Source organism: Sceloporus occidentalis, unplaced genomic scaffold (assembly GCF_023333645.1).
Source record: "Sceloporus occidentalis isolate IW3139 unplaced genomic scaffold, rSceOcc1.0.p SCAF_32, whole genome shotgun sequence".
In the NCBI taxonomy this organism is placed as follows: domain Eukaryota; kingdom Metazoa; phylum Chordata; class Lepidosauria; order Squamata; family Phrynosomatidae; genus Sceloporus; species Sceloporus occidentalis.
The window spans coordinates 2,001,811-2,014,323 of NW_028317012.1; the positions used below are offsets into that span (position 1 = coordinate 2,001,811).

The 12,513-nt window shown below is 46.1% G+C and overlaps 1 pseudogene; it reads right to left on the minus strand.

The window, feature by feature from the left end:
- Positions 1-3,545: 3,545 nt before the first annotated feature.
- LOC149298466 (protocadherin Fat 4-like) overlaps positions 3,546-12,513 on the minus strand; it is a 63,565-nt pseudogene continuing 54,597 nt past the window's right edge.

Consider the following 12,513-nt stretch of genomic DNA (forward strand, 5'->3'; position numbering starts at 1 on the left):
TTTGGGGGGTCCTCTCCCCCATAATCATCCCCAGAGTCCCTTTGTCCCCTCATTCACTAAGCTGCACCTCTCTCCTTTTTCCTCCCTCCTTACAGTTCAGGGATAGCTCAAATAAACATTGTGGTGTTGGTGTGTGTGTATGTGTTTGAGTGGCTGTGTAAATCAGGAATCGTGGAAAGTATAAAACAGTCGATAAGACACCTGACTTGTAAAAATATTTGCTCTAAAAATGTAAGACAAAATACTTTTGTGAGCTGTGTATAAGTTAGAGCGGCTGTGTTCGTATTTACACAACCACACGGTACAAGAACCCTTAGGTGTGGAGGCAGAAACCTTGTCCTTTGTAGGCATCCCACCTAACCACAATGCCACAACGCTGTTATGCACTTTTTCTCCCCATTTGGCATATAAAGCCTGCCTGTTCCTGAGGAGATGTGCGTAGGGGCTGCAGGCGAGTGTAATATATCTGTGGGGGGAAGAAGTTTCCAACTATGTGGTGGCGCAAAGGTTAGGTGTAAATCCTCTGATACAGAAGGTTACAGGTTCGTTCCCCCAGCTTGACTTATGTAAATATATATAAGTTTTAGAACGAGTGCATGTGAGGATAAGAGGACTATGGAAAGTGGAAATTCTCGGCCACGCGGGTGGCACAATGGTCAGATGTCTTATGCACCATACAAAAGGTTGCTGGTTCAATTCCCATGAGCCCTAACAGTAGTGGTGTCTGTGGTGGTGGTGTCGGCCTTAGGTTGAGTGCATGAGTCGGTGTGGTTGTGTATGAGTGTGTTTGTGTGTGATGGTGTGTTTGTGTATGTCAGGACTCATGGGAATTGAATCACGAGATAAGGCACCTGTTTTTATGCCGTTATCTAAATATATTTTGTGCTGAAAAAAAAAATAATCAGTGCATGCAGCTAATTATATATTGACATAGCAGTTTTTTTCCTCAAACACAACCAGGAGGAATCAAACCAACAACCCCGCACATCATAGACAGCCCACTTAACCATCACACCACACAGTTCTTACAAATGGTCCCGCTCCCCGTGGATATATAATGCCTGCCTGTGCCTGGATCACGGAGCCGGTATATAAATGTGAAACAGAATTGTTAGTGTGACTGCCGTGTGGCGTAATGGTGAGCAATCAACCTTCCATGCAAAGGGTTGCTGGTTCTAATACCCGCGCGTCGAAAAGCTTTATTAGTAAGAGATATGTCCTTTTTTTTATTTATATTACAAAAAAACCTTGCATTTAATAAATGGATTGCAAAAAGCCGGGTGAATTTGTGATTAGGAAGTGAAGTTCATATTCTGGAAATATAATGGATGGTGGACGTTGCTTACAGTCAGGATGTGTATTTTGTTACACTGTGATGTGAGGGATGTCGATGTTGAGGGACCTAATAGTAAGAGTCAATGAGCACCCAATCTCGACTGGCTCCTTTAGTAAAGTTTCCGAGAGAGCGCAAGGGTCCCTTCTGGCTGCCTGTGTTAAACATAGAAAGTGACGGCAGATAAGAAGCATTCGGCCCATCCAGTCTGCCCAACCTCTGAATCCTTTCCTTAGTATCTGGCCTCATCCTATATCTAGCTTAGCCCTATACCTATCCCATGCTTGCTTAAATGTCTTCACTGTATTAACATCTACCACTTCTCCTGTATGGTGATTGCATGCATTCACTACCCTTTCTGTAAAGTAGTATTTCCTGATGGGCCCGTTGATGTATGGTGAATAGTACACGATGGCAGGATGCTCATGCTATTGGAACAGCACAAAATATATACGTAGAGAAGCATGTTTCCTTGTATAACATTTTGGATGATTTATAATTTACAATACAAGGCAGAAACTCTTCCTGCTACCAACGCCTCTTGTTATACAACCCAGCACCCTGCTTGCTTTTTCCAACGCTTTACGGCATTGTCTGCTTACCTTTAAGTCATCAGTAATTATTACTCTAAATCCCTGTTGTCTGCTGTCACTGGCAGAACAGCATTCCCAATGCTATAGTTTGTCTCACTATTTCTACATCCCAAGTGCATTCGTCCATAAAAGATAAACTCAAATTCACCTACTCTGAAGACTTAGATATACGCGCAGCCGCTATAATAATATATATTTACCAGGAATAGAATCACCATTACGCCACAAGACAACTAGACTTTTTGCTGTTTTGCCATGAAACAAGCTATATCTACATATATTTTGTACTATTTACCTCTCCATGGTCATAAGATGTCTGCCTGTTCCTGACTCACACCTGTACCTCATTTCCTCAATCAAAAGTCTATTTAACCCGGGCGTTTCTCCAGCCTTCCAGCCAGAACTTTGTGTTGGTCCTGCGGAGCTGATGCTCTGGTCTTGAGCTTGGAGATTGACCGGCAAAGGTTTGTGAATTCTGTGATTTTGAAATGAATGCAGCCCTCTTGATCTACCCCCCAGAAGCAAAGATCGTTTCTTTCAGTCACAGAGTGTCTCACATAGTCAGGGTATGCATAGTTTTTTTGTACAAGTTTATTTGCCTTTTGTTACCTAATGCTGTAAAAGTAATTTCTTTGTGTTACATAAGTTTTTCAGTAGTTTGGTTACTTAAATGGTTAATTTCATACTTTCAGATGCTCTTTCGCAGTATACAGGAGCTCTCAAGGGCCATAATCCTGTTAGAAGCGGTTTTCTATATATATTTTTTATTTGAAATGTGTTTGTCAAATATACTTTGAAAATGCAGGGTTTGCCCCCTATTAACACAAGCGGGCCCTCCTCACCTGTGTTTTAAGTCAAATTGTTACATACGGCTTATACCCTGTCTAGCCATTGTACGGCGCTACTAAATATGATGGCGCTATATAAAACATATTGGGGCTGGAATGTACCATGTGCAGCAAAAAATGGCCTCATGAAGTTTTGGGGTGGTCTCCAATTGTTTCCATGGTTTGTTTTAATTGCTGGCCCCTAACAATGTTTTACTATAAATTGAGGACAAAGAGCCAAATAATCGTTTTACTGAGTTTATTTCAATCTTTAAAGGGTGAAAACAGAAGAGGGAGCTGAGGCTTTGGCACAGGTGAATGCATGCCGGCGGTAAGGCATGAACAGGGGGGGTCACGTGGGTGGGCCGAGTGAGCCCCGTAATGTTAATGAAATGAATCCTCTATCCTTATTGGGCCCTCGTAAGGAAATAGAATCCCAGTCCCGGATGGCGCTCGTTAAAGCTTTGATAGGGGTGCGGTGATCAGACGTTAATTGGAGTCACGCGGGGGTATAAAGGGTAACTAGAGAACTAATGCAAGCTTCTTGTCCTGGCTCTAGGTTTGCAGACCTGTTCGCTGCTGTTCTGGACATCTTCAGACTCGGCGGACTCGGTCCCAAGGTGAGCGAGGGGATACCATGGGTTAGACTGTAAGCTCTTTGGTCCGCTTTCTCTCCTTTATTTCTGCAGCTTCTCCAGATCAAACCATTGTTGCTTTGGGTGCACAATCCTCAATGTTATCACTGCAAGTCTCTGCCAAAAGCATAGGATGTCTTTCCCAATCATTGCTCTTTCACTGCAGATCATCGGCGTCCGTGTAAGAGTACAGTTTAGAGAGAGTCACAAACTTTGGCCCCCACCGTCTCATCTCCTCCTCGTACTCCACGTCCCCCTCGGCTCCGGACGACGCCAGCGTGCTGAGGCTGCCCGCCGGGGAGCCGTCTCCTTCCACGTGATAGACCTTTAAGCTGTCGCATGAAAGCGCTTGCTGGATGTAGGCAGCTTCTTGGAACGCGTCGTAGAAGTATCGGCCGAAATCTCCGCTGGTAAAACTGCTCCGCTCCGACACGGCTGACAGACGTCTCGGAATCGCAGCTTAAGGGACCGTTTCCATGAAGCCCTCCGGTCTTCCTGCAGAAAGCGTGCGCGGCGCTGCTCCTATCACACAGCTGGAGCTCTGTCGCGTTGAATGCGTCCTGCAGAGAACATTCACTCGAATTAAAACTGATTGGCAACTCGCTGAGACAGACGAACGAACCAAACGAGCATTCATCCAATTTAACCCGTCCTGCACCAAATCTGTGCTTGCCTACCCCCCCCATAAATGTATTTTGAGTGTGATTAGGTAATTAAAACATTCCATCTCGTTACACAAGGCAATTATCCCTTTAACTGTTCAGCTGTGTATGAAGCGGCTTAAGGCGTATGGAGTACGGATTGTATCAGAATTCCAGGATCAGCAGCAGCTCCCACCCGTTATCGGCCTGTAATTGTCCATGGTTGGTATTAGTTGGTGAGTGGACCAAAGTCTTAAACTTGCTACAAACTACATATAAAAAATGTAACATTGTATCCCACAAACTCTTTACTCACGTGGTCTTCGTGCCGCCGCCTTCTTCGTTGTAATGGAAGATGTTTTTTTCTGGTGTCCTCAAGGTCCTGGCTATGCCCAGGATACGTGATAAACTCCTTGGTTTATGGTCTTCCTCCTCTTCCAGCGAGACCACAACAGAATTCCGACGATCAGCGCTGCGAATGGAGACACAACAATGATCCTCTTGAAGCATGCAAGGTACGGAATATTTTTTATATTTTAATGCTTTTTCTTGATCCATCATGAATAACAGGGTTGCTACCAATCTTAACTTGCCCTGATCCACCCTTGGTAGGACTTCCAGCGCTGGATAAACAAAGTGTTTCAAAATGTTTTTCTTTTATACAGGACAACGATTCTCATTATCCCTCCACACATGGGAGTGCTGGTTTAACAATCGAGAGGAGTGAATGCGGTGTACGGAGTGCAGCTTAACTGGGAATGCTTAGAAAGCACAAGGTAAGACCCCAAAGCTCTGTCTTCCAAAGTCTTGTGACCCCAGCACGCGTTGGGTGATACCTGCATTCGTGGCTCATCCATAGATCAACGCAGACAAAGCAGCCGCTGCTACAGACGTCTGAGACGCAGCCTTCGCTCACTCCTTCCCGGCTTATAACGGACACCGGCGAGGCCGTCGTGTACTCCATGGGCAGGCGGTAGCCGTTCAGTCTCGCGTTCTTTATGCATCCTGATTACACAGAAGGAATTGGAGATCAGCGCATGGTGGGACAATGAGAATTCAGCATCGTATGGTGTATTCCAGGTAATGACGGGCAGGGAGAGTCTCTATACCCCATGGATTTACAGATGGCTTCTACTCTTACATTCACTAGAAATGCTTTTAGTTTTATTGAAGCTCATTGTTGTGAAAGCGTAAACGCTTACTATCTGTAACTATTGTTTTTTTACCTTGATAACCCGATTGGTTGATGCTTCCCAGAGTCGCGCATCTCGGAACGACTTTAATTTTTGTAGGTCCTGTGAGCTGCTGTCGTCTCTCTGTGCTCCCCCCCTCCATTAAAGCGAAGCGTGAACTCGTTCTGCATCCTTTCCAAGCCAGCTTTGTTCCACTCTCCGAGATTGTAGGAGACTGTTAGAAGCCCATGCCTCACCTCGACAAAACAAACTGTGCCGTTAGATCCCCGGGTCATGCTGAACCATCGGGTGCTGAAGCTCCGCTATGATCTACAGGCTGCTCGCCATTGCTGCGGACCCGGACCACCTAACAGTGGAGAACTCTGGGCTCTCGCAGCGAACGCTGAAATACAATGACCCTAAAGCTGTCCCATCTACCGGCTGCTCTGAATCAGGAGCTTCAGATGTGGACGCGACTCTACCCAACGTGCAGCATGGCGCATGTCACGGTATGGACTTCATGCTGTTTGGTACCTGCAGGTGGATGGATTCGCTCCGGTCCTTAGAAGACAAACGCAGGATGATGCTGTCTGCGTTGCGTGTTCTTAACGTTGCCTGAAAATGTGTGCGCTGCGGATGGAGAGCATGAGGGAGCAGGTACTGGATGTGGCCTCCAGGATGGAAGAAGTGTTCGTGGACATCTGCAAAACGATGAGTATATAATGCAGATTACGCTATTCACTATGATACAGAAATGATCGCCCCGCAGAGCACCAGGCGGTGGCAGAGCGTTCAGATGTGATGTATGAAGAGTCCATTCTGGCGGAGCTTTGGCCCCAAACATTCGAATGGATTCCTTGATGATTGCACCGCGACTCCCCATTTTCCAATAATCTACACTATACTCTGGGCATTCACAAAGATGTCCTGGTTCAGGTGAGTCTCTTTAATATAACATAAATATTGGCATGAAAAATAGCACTTCTTCTAAATGGCTTAATATAAAACACATTTGTATATTGGGAGACATTGTGATATCAGCGAGGTGGCGGAACCATTAATTCAGGTTTCTCTCCTTTTAATGTTCTTGTAGAGTTATTACCCGTGAGCACATCGGTGAAAGCCAAACCTGTACCTTTTCTACAGTCCTGGTGAGCTGGTGGGCAATCACAGCTGGGCGTCCGGGGGTCACTGACGCAAGGAGAGTCGCAGGGTGCGGGTGATGAGCAAGCTGTACCCTTCCTCGCACAGCCTGGGGAACTATTAACGGCCTCCAGCGTGCTGCTAGATCATACACCTGTGTTAAAGGAAACACACACACCCCATAAAGAAAATTATTAGATATCATTCTGCAGGTCAGCACAAAGTAGCTCAGATAACTCTGTGGAAAGCTTTGATACGGAGCCCGCTACCGGTTGCGTTCTTACAGTTTAGTTACCCTTTGTTACCCTTAGAATGTCTATTGACCTGACTCCTCGTGCAGTCCGGCTGCATATCTGCGAGTTGTATGTTACTGAATATTGGTAATAATATACGTTACTAATCAAAACTTTCTCATTTATTCGTGTCTTATAGGAATCATTACCAACCTCTGTCCTACGTGATACCGGCCATGACTATCCTAACCCACCTGGTTATACCGCGTCCCTCTGCTCAGTGACCCCCAAAGTACCGAAGCTGATCCAGTTTACCAGATGCATCCGCAGCTCCCACGTCCACTACAGAGCAGCCGTCTGCAGTAAGAGGTAAGCGATACTCTGCGTGATAGAAAGTCATTACCTGCTTATTAAGAACGATGTTGCGGAGACAGCCTTTAAAGGGTTTGTGCGGAAGGAGATTGTGGGAACGAGTAGATGACTGCTTAACGCCTCCGAGCTGCAGAACGGTATCCGGCTCCCAAAACCTGCAGAGAATGGCATGCATATCAGACCCGGGTCACAGTAACACGTGGTGTGGGGCTTTACTACTGCAGATAATATTAAACATGTATAAAAATTGTCATGATTCTTCAACACTTCCTTTCTCTTCATCCACGCAGACTGCAAACCCAGTGGAGCAGCCGCTAGGCATTAATCCCGGTTTATCGTCTGTGACTGCAGTAAAGTCAGCCCTGATCTCCCGCCCAAGCCGTCCATGTGCTTCATACCTTCTGTCCTGCATGATGACTACGTGGACTTCACAACTCGTTCGATCCTCTGTAAGTAGCTTTCCTCCGATCCCCTCTGTCATTTATCAAAGCCGTGCGGCAGCGATCCAGAGTCAGGCTGACTCCCTGCACCGAAGTAAATGAAGTCAGTAATTCATCTTCCCTGACTGCCCGACGTTGACATTTTCCTTAAGTAAATTTGACTGCGTGCGACTCGAATTGTTGTGTATTTGGTGTGACTTGTCTTGGTTATGTTCCATGTAGCGTTAGCTGAGGGTCAGTTAGTTGAGTATAATGCAGTTCTGTGTCTGCTCTTAAAGATTCGCCTTCATTCTACTTCTGTGAGTAAAGGAGAATATTTAAGCTTTCCTGTGGCTGCATTAATTACATGTCTGGCTCACAATGTGTTAATTAACTTACTTTATCTTTTATGCACAGGTCTATCCGATGCCATTCTCCCTCTGTAACGTTCACCTGCTCTGGAAAGCCAAGCCTCAGCGTGGTCAGGTCTTGTCTGAAGATGAGAAGGAGCCGACCCCTTGTAATCTCTTTGGGAATGGAAACAAAACCCCATTAACAGCAGTGTGGCTGGACCCGGAGCAGACTAAGAATGTAATTCAACTGTGATTATTGTCAATGTAGACTTACTTTTACTTTCACTTAATGTTACTCATGACTTCATAATTGTATTTATCTCTAAGCCTTGTAATTTGTAACTCATTGCACTGTACTTGTGATTCTTTGCTTTGTGATTTGTTACTCATTGCACTGTACTTGTTACATTTTGACTTGTGATTTGCTACTCGTGATTTACTTGTGATTTGTTACTCATTGCATTGTACTTGTGATTTGACTCTCTGTATTGTACTGTGTGGACATTCAATAAAAGTGGTTTAGTTCTCGATTTCTTCTCAGTTTGAATCAATTAAAGCACAAAAAGAAACAAATAAGCCTCTCTTGCGCCTAAGAAAGCATCTGAGGGTATATAATAACTATTTAATAACCATATAAAATAACTATACAATATAAGGAAGAGAAGGTGCTCTGCCTCTGCTCTCTAGTTGTTGATGCTGCTGCTCCTCCTCCTCTCTACACCCTTTCCTGATACTCACCAACTGCGATGAAGTTCTTACGGTCTCTTGATGCTCTGCTGTGTAGTAATAATCCGTCTGTGCTGTCGCTTACGCACTCCAGCGATAGGTGGGTGGCCAATACCGTGGCCCAAAGTCAAACAGTGACACCTAGAAAAACAAACATTTTAGTTCCAAAGGTAGACTGTCTGAAGTTGGTGATGTAAGGGATAAGTCACACGGGAACATAGTCCAGAGAATCTGCCTACCTGTAACCGGTGAGAGTCGACATGCAAGTCCCACCATTCAGGCAAGGGTTTTGGGGCAGAGAATAACAGTTCTGGTAAAATTGTTTCTGTGCAGGACACGTTTCTGACTTGGGGAATTGAGACTAAAGATGCGCTACCTCCACCCACGAGAGGCGGGGATCTGCTGACTGCGCCATGGATTGTGCACCCGCCATCCTGCGAACAGAACTCAATGGATACTTGGGAATTCCTTTCCTTCAGAACTGATCGGATCTGTCATTGAGAAGAATACAAAAAAACTCAGTTAAGACGGCACCAAAAACTTATCTAGACACCATCACAGTTCTGTTGCCATTAGGCACCCCAGGACCAGCTCCCTCCCACAACAAACGCAGATAAAGATGATTAAAACGCATCGCTCTTAGAGCTTTACTTTTGTTATAAAGTAATAAACCCCCGGTTGTACCCTCAGAGATTCAAAATAAAGTGAATTATTTCCACAAAACTCTGAAAGACAAACCGGATACATCTAGATATCATGAGGCTGATAAATATTCTGCGTTTTGTAATATCATTAATTTTAAGAGACAGCCAGCGTTATTCTTACTCAGTAATAACGCCATAAACACTCTGTCCATACCTTCTCTCTCTGGGCTGTCAATAAGCTCCGTAAGATCTCGGGTTTGTGGCAGGAGGCAGCTCCGCATACTGAAAATGTCACGTCGGTCGCGTTATCCTCTGCATTCACCACACTGAAGATGTGGATATGGCTGGGATGGGCAGCTGCCACGTCGGCCTGGAGCGGGTCACGTCTGCTAACTCCAAACTCATCCTTCTCGATGAATTCCTCTGCTGTAATGCCTAAAATGCGGGTTAAAAAGTTGTGACTGAGAAGCAGAGATAGTAACATATTTACCCAGATAGGAGCGGGGAAGAGAATTGGGGTTACGCACTGAGTAGGACAGGGGTCACTTAATGCCAAGAGTGTTCCTGTCCCACCATTTCCTTTTATCCCTATGCAGGGATACTACATCATTTTAATGTCTTCATGGTACAATGTAAAGGAGTCCAGGGAAATGGTTACATATATATGTAGCTCTGGTGACCTGTACATCACTTCTTTATCTAGTGCAAACTCTATGATGGTCAAACCAGGCAGTCTTCCCATCAAATGTCCCAGCGGAGTCCTACAAGAATCTACCTGAGACCCCTCCGCACGACTTATTACTTACTTGTGAGTCTCAGAGACACCAAGCTGCGGAAGGCGTCACTTCCAATCTCTTGTACATACATTTTGATAGTAGAGAAGGTATCTGGCCACACACCGTCAGAAACCGTAATATTGAGGTTGTACGTTCCCTGCAGAGGTCTCTCGGTCATTAGGATTGTCGCTTTGTTTTGGTTCAACCAAAAATACCTACAGAAAAAAACTGTCAATGCAATGTTATCTTCCTCAGACACGTCTTCTCTCTCCCACATACACCAGACACGTCTTCTCTCTCCCACATACACCAGACACGTCTTCTCTCTCCCACATACACCAGACACGTCTTCTCTCCCCCTAATACACCAGACACGTCTTCTCTCTCCCTCATACACCAGACACGTCTTCTCTCTCCCTCATACACCAGACACGTCTTCTCTCTCCCTCATACACCAGACACGTCTTCTCTCTCTTTCATACACCCAGGGCCAGCCTTAGGGGTGTGCGACCTGTGCGGCCGAACAGGGCGCCATGGCAACAGGGGAGCCTGCCTTCCACCGCAGGACTCCGGCAACGAGGTAAGTAAGGATAGGGAGAAGGGGCAGAGGAGGGGGCAGTGAGAAGGGGGGGGTCAGTGAGAAGGGGCAGTGAGAAGGGGATGGGGGTGGCGCCAGAAGATTAGTCCGCACAGGGCACCAGAATACTTAAGGCCGGCTCTGCATACACCAGACACTTCAGCTCTCTCCCTCATATATCACACATGTATTCTCCCTCTCTTATACAACAGACACGTCTGCTCACTCCCTCATACACCAGACATGTCGTCTCTCTCCCTCATACACCAGACATGTCGTCTCTCTCCCTCATACACCAGACATGTCTGTTTGTTCCCTCATACACCAGACACGTCTGTTCATTCCCTCATACACCAGACACGTCTGCTGACTCTCTCATACACCAGAAACGTCTTCTCTCATACACCAGACACATCTTCCCTCATACACCAGACACATCTTCCCTCATACACCAGACACATCTTCCCTCATACACCAGACACATCTTCTCTCTTCCTCATACAACAGACACTTCGTCTCTCTCCCTCATACACCAGACACGTCTTCTTTCTCCCTCATGCACCAGACACGTCTTCTCTCTCCCTCATACACCAGACACGTCTTCTCTCTCCCTCATACACCAGACACGTCTTCTCTCTCCCTCATACACCAGACACTTCAACTCTCTCCCTCATATATCAGACATGTCTTCTTGCTCCCTCATATATCAGACATGTATTCTCCCTCTCTTATACAAGAGACACGTCTGCTCTCTCCCTCATACACCAGACACGTCTGTTTGTTCCCTCATACACCAGACACATCTTCTCTCATACACCAGACACATCTTCTCTCTTTATCATACAAAAGACACGTCTTCTCTCACCCTCATACACCAGACATGTCTTCTTGCTCCCTCATACACCAGACATGTCTTATGGAGCAAGAAGACATGTCTGATGTATGAGGGAGTGAGCTGAAGTATCTGGTGTATGAGCGAAAGAGAAGACGTGTCTGGTTTATGAGGGAGCGAGAAGACGTGTCTGGTTTATGAGGGAGCGAGAAGACGTGTCTGGTTTATGAGGGAGCGAGAAGACATGTCTGGTGTATGAGGGAGCGAGAAGACATGTCTGGTGTATGAGGGAGCAAGATGACATGTCTGTTGTATAAGAAAGGGAGAAGACATAGCTGGCGTATGAGGTAGCAAGCAGATGTATCTGTTGCATTTGAGAGAGAGAAGACATGTCTGGTGTATGAGGGAGTGAGAAGACACGTCTGGTGTATGAGGGTGCGACATTACGTGCCTGGTGTATGAGGGTGCGAGGTTACGTGCCTATTGTATAAGAGAGGGAGAAGGCACGTCTGCTGTATGAGGTAGAGAGAAGACGTGTCTGGTGTATGAGGGTGAGAGAAGACGTGTATGAGGGGGAGAGAAGATGTGTCTGGTGTTTGAGTAGGAGAGAATATGTGTCTGCTGTATGAGGGAGAGGGAAGACGTGTCTCGTGTATGAGGGAGAGGGAAGACGTGTCTCGTGTATGAGGGAGAGAGAAGACGTGTCTCGTGTATGAGGGAGAGAGAAGACGTGTCTGGTGTATGAGGGAGAGAGAAGACGTGTCTGGTGTATGAGCGAAAGAGAAGATGTGTCTGGTTTACGAGGGAGCGAGAAGACGTGTCTGGTTTATGAGGGAGCGAGAAGACATGTCTGGTGTTTGAGGAGCAAGATGACATGTCTGTTGTATGAGAAAGGGAGAAGACATAGCTGGCGTATGAGGTAGCAAGCAGATGTGTCTGGTGGATGAGAGAGAGAGAAGACATGTCTGGTGTATGAGGGAGTGAGAAGACACGTCTGGTGTATGAGGGTGCGACATTACGTGCCTGGTGTATGAGGGTGCGAGATTACGTGCCTATTGTATAAGAGAGGGAGAAGGCATGTCTGCTGTATGAGGTAGAGAGAAGACGTGTCTGGTGTTTGAGGGGGAGAGAATATGTGTCTGCTGTATGTGGGAGAGGGAAGACGTGTCTCGTGTATGAGGGAGAGGGAAGACATGTCTCGTGTATGAGGGAGCAAGATGACGTGTCTGGTGTATGA